Source organism: Silene latifolia, chromosome 10 (assembly GCF_048544455.1).
Source record: "Silene latifolia isolate original U9 population chromosome 10, ASM4854445v1, whole genome shotgun sequence".
In the NCBI taxonomy this organism is placed as follows: domain Eukaryota; kingdom Viridiplantae; phylum Streptophyta; class Magnoliopsida; order Caryophyllales; family Caryophyllaceae; genus Silene; species Silene latifolia.
Window position 1 is genome coordinate 145,748,369 of NC_133535.1, and position 4,943 is coordinate 145,753,311.

At 37.8% G+C, this 4,943-nt stretch overlaps 1 non-coding gene across 1 annotated transcript; it reads right to left on the bottom strand.

The window, feature by feature from the left end:
• Positions 1 to 4,571: 4,571 nt before the first annotated feature.
• On the bottom strand, positions 4,572 to 4,678 carry LOC141609573 (small nucleolar RNA R71). Its single transcript, XR_012527496.1, has one exon. It is a non-coding gene; the product is annotated as a small nucleolar RNA R71 (small nucleolar RNA).
• Positions 4,679 to 4,943: the final 265 nt, after the last annotated feature.

Sequence of the window (4,943 nt, forward strand, 5' to 3'; positions counted from 1 at the left end):
TGCTCATTTAGAAACCCTAAGATGGGGGCTGCTGCAAACCCTAGAGGGTTTATGGGTGACTATTTACATGGATCACATTCCCATTGCATGGGAATTTCAGAAGGGGAAAATGTTGTTGCTCCTCCCTCCGGTGGCCCCTCCACCAGAATATGACTGGAGTAATGTCAATCCTGTGGATTTCCTGGATGATGGAGATACCGGTTATATTGATCAAGAAGATGAAGAAGGTTATCTTGAGGGTTTGGCGGGTTTGGATGTCATTTAGTTTGACCTGGGTGGTCAGGAGGCCGCAACACCTTAATGTTGTTTAGAACAACTGTTAATTGTATTTTCCTTTTTTGGGGAACAAAATGAAAATGTTTTCTCGTTGTGTTTTGTAGATTTTATGTGACAGTGTATATTTTGTCACATTTTATTTTATGTTTTGTACAACAATTATAAGTTGCTGCATTATTATGTAAATGTTGAAATATTAGAAAATGATAATAATAAGTTATTAGTTTCTTTTTATCGCTTCGCATTCTTTAAAATGGAGGTTTTATGCTCAGATATAATTCTAGTAGCCTTTTTACAAACATATCTGATTAAAGTTCACAAAATGCTCATGAACCAGTAAAGGGTTTAGAATGGTGAATGAAATGATCAGGCGCTGAACAAATAAGCAACTAATTTGGATCGGCACTGCATGTCTCAAAAGTCCTTAGCATAAAAAGGCAAATTTTGGAATTAGTCCGTGGAAATTATTATTTCCACTTGCCCACTTGCGTGTCTCTTCGAATATGGTGAGACAGTTGGGGGTTTGATTTGACTTATTGGTGAACGTAGCAGACTGGGCATGTAAACCGCCGACTAATGGTAATGATTATCCTTGAAAAAGAGGGAAAGGGTTAAAATTATTTTAACTTCCCAAAGTTAATTTTTGGAAACAAGACGTTTCTTATTTTCTTTTTATTTAAAAGGGTTATTCCTTTTTTCCAGATTTCCTATTTAAAATATAAAGTTTGTGAGAAATCGAAAAAGGTCTCCTGCTTTTCGTAAAAGATGAGGTTTGTGTCAATGAGGATTGACATTGAAACACAATGTCAATATGATGATGGAATCAAGTGTAATACTACGGTTTTATGTGCTGTTGGGTACTCTATCGAGTAAGGGAGTTTTGCATACGAAATAGTGTTCTGTCTGATGGGTACTCGATCGAGTAGGGGCCACTCGATCGAGTAGGAGCCACTCGATCGAGTAAGTCACTTACTCGATCGAGTAAGTTGGTTTTACAGGTTATTTTGTCGGGTTTTGATAGCAACGTGAGAAAGATATCATCAAAAGCAAGGAAGTCGTCTTTAGGTTAATAATCATCTCATATACTCTTAATCACATCTTACAATACTTTACTCTACTCTAATTACTGCTGGAACTTTGCTTTGCCTCTTTAATCCGGATTCGCTACTTTGTAATCTTTCCTTTCTCTTAATCTTAACTTAATTCTTGCTTGCTCTTAATTATTGTTTTTCTTTACTTCATTGTCCTTTAATTTCTATTCTATTGTTATCATTATTAGTATACAATTTATCCCTTAATTCTCTTTATCATGTCTCTTATTAGCATATTCATTGTTGTTTCTGTTGTTATCATCAAAAGCATGAGTAGCTAATCCCTCTTATGTTAGGATTAGGGGAATCATGGTAGAGAAGTGACGATGTTGTGAATAGGCTAGATGATTGACTGTGAGAACTGTTTTATAGCAATATAACTGTAATAAGTTTAGTTGAGTGCACGCTTCTAAACCCCCTTAATCTGGTTAAATTCGCTCCCAGATCGGAAGATTGGAATGAACAGACCTGCTATTAATAGTAGACTACTCTAATGAGGACGAAAGTTAAGTTAGTTGTAATCTAGGGTGGATAGCGGACCGGAAGGATCTTTCCCTTGCCCTTCTCACAGTAGATCGTCTGGACTATTTATGATTGAGTTAGTGAACCGCCATGGTGCCAACAAATCCTGACATATCTCTCTCTATCTGATCGCATACTTTGCTTTTCTTGTCTTTATTGCTCTTGTCTTTATTTCTCTTGCTTTAGACCTTCATTAGTTTAGAAACCGATTTAAAAACCCCCCAATTGTTACTAGACAGACGTAATTAACAGATAGATACTTTAGCCTCCCTGTGGAGATCGACCCTACTTACCGCTGACTTCTGTTAGTAGTACTTAGGTATTTATTTTTGATACTAAAACGACGGTATCAATCATATCGCATATCCGACTACACACTTAAGTGTGTAGTCCTGCCAAATTATTGCCGCAACAGGTAATCCACACCGCCAGTCGGGGACCGCAACCTTGCCCACCTAAGGCCAACAACCCATGATGAAAGGATCCTTGCATCCCCAACAAGATCCCCGAGGATTGTTGAGGAAAGAAGAAAAGATTAGTGTTGACCTAGAATCTGAGCGTCTCCCTGCCCAGGATGAGCGTCTCCCTGCCCACCAATCCGAGCGTCCCGATGCCAAGACGCTCGTCTTGAGGCCAACAAATCCGAGCGTCTCTCCCATGATCCGCTCAAATTCCCTTGCAGAACCCACCGTGCTTACTGCCTAGACGCCCGTGGACGAGCAGATTTCCTGGAGACTACCAAAACGGAGATGAGCATCTCCTTGGAGAGGAGCACTTCCTTAACTTTTCTTAAGGGTCTTAATAGTCATTTAAGCCCTTAGTAACCCTAATCCTTGTACCTAATCTCTAGTATAAATACCCCATTGTACTACCTAGATTAGCATGTCATCTTAATAGGATCTTAATATTATCTTAATCAAATCTTAATACTCTCTTAATCTTGTAATCAACTCTTAATTTAGCATTAATACAAATCTCACTTCTTAATCGTTCCTTAATTTCTCTATTGTTCATCATTTATTTTGGGTAATTAGAAGATTATTTGGGTATATTTGGAGGATTGACAACCTTCCATCAATCATCAAGTACTTCTATTATTCTTTGCTTTATTATTTGGAATCATCTTTATAGGTATAATTCTCTCATAATCCTTTTTAATTATTGTTAATCATCTTCATTTGTTCATCATGTTTTGCCTTGCTAGTATGATTAACAACCTTGTTAGCATGTTAAACTTGATAATGAGTGAGTAGTTTCCTTAATTAGGGTTAATGGGGAATTAAGGGAAACCAACATGGGGATTGATTCATGCTTAATCTAATATGTTTTCATAATTAATTTGCTTGCTTGTTGTGATTCCAACTTATGCACATGTTATGTTTGATGAAATGCGAGCCTATGAATACTTGCATTTTTTTACCCATCACTTACCTTTTCAATGAGACTTGTAAGACATAAACCAACTCGAGTCTCATTAGACCATGCATATAGTTGGATAGGGAGGATTAAGTCGACTTGTAGGTGTTGTACAATCTAATCGATTCGGCTCCGGGACCCAAACCTTCCTAGGGATTGTAAGATATACACTAACTCGATCCCATCATAACAATAAGTGCTTGCATCTAGTAGAGAATATGTTTGTATGATCAAATCCCATGAATCCCCTATGAACTCATGACACCCTAGTGCTTTTAATCAATTGTTTACACCTCATTTTAATCATCTTGCTTGTTTTCATTACTCTATTTGCATTATTGATTAGTTTAGTTGATCTCTTACCTCAACCCAAATTGTGACACCCTTAGACACAACCATTTCCAATCGAAAATCTTACATCAATACCCGTCCCTTGGGATCCGACCTTTACTTACCTCTTTACTAAGAGTAGAGTAGTTTGTGAAGTTATGAATATTGTTTTGGTCTAGGTAACGTTTGACGACGAGTAACAAAACCGAACTCGACCAAAAATGGCGTCGTTGCCGGGGACGGTGTTAACTTGATTTGATTTTCTTTGATTGTTTTTAGTTGTGGCTTTCTTTACCTTGGGGAAGCCAAACTCCTCAAGGTTTATTCTAATTGTTTTCAAGTTGTTTGATATTTTTCATGTCTAGGAGATCACAAGGTAACTTGTTACCCGTTGATCTTGAAATTGAAAGAACTTTGACCAACAATAGAAGACTTGCTAGGAATACTTTGAGAGGTATTGGTGAGATTGTGGACATTCAACCAAATAACATTGAGTTCATCAACCCTTTTGCAAGAGAAGGAGAGGATAAACCAACACATAGCCAACCACAAAATAAACCCACAATGCCTTAATTTTCATCACATTCCGTACCAACCAAGGAGAACCTACCAAATGGTACTCCTACCCCACAACACTTAACCGGTAATTTCATTTCAAAATCCGCATTTATACAATTAGTTGAGAGAAGTCGATTTGGGGGGATGTCTAGTGAAGACCCTCATTCTCATATGGAGACTTTTTGTGACTATTGTGATGCGATTTCTCAAACCGGAGTGACTCAAGACCAAATTCGATGGGTCTTATTTACTTTTTCTTTGATTGATTCCGCGAAACAATGGTTGAAGAGCCTAGACAAGGCTACTCTTGGTATTGACTCTTGGAAGATATTGGCACTTGCTTTCTACAATAAATTCTATCCTCCGGAGAAGACCAACATGTTGAGAGCCCAAATCACCGGGTTAAAACAAAGGGATGAGGAATCTTTGTATGAAGCATAGGAGAGATTCGAGGATACTTGCCGATCTTGTCCACATCATGGACTTAGCGAGTGACTCCTTGTACAACAATTTTAGAATGGTCTATATGAAGACTCCCGAAACATTCTCAATATGAGATCAAATGGTATGTTTACCGAAATTGATGATAATCAAACATGGAACAAGATTGAGGAAATGGCGGTCCATAACTCACAATATAGTAGACCTCAGAAGGCTACTAGAGGAGGAAAGCATGAAGTGGACTCAATTACTCAATTGGGTGCTCAACTTAGTGCTCATATTGATACCATTAATTTGAAGTTTGAGAAG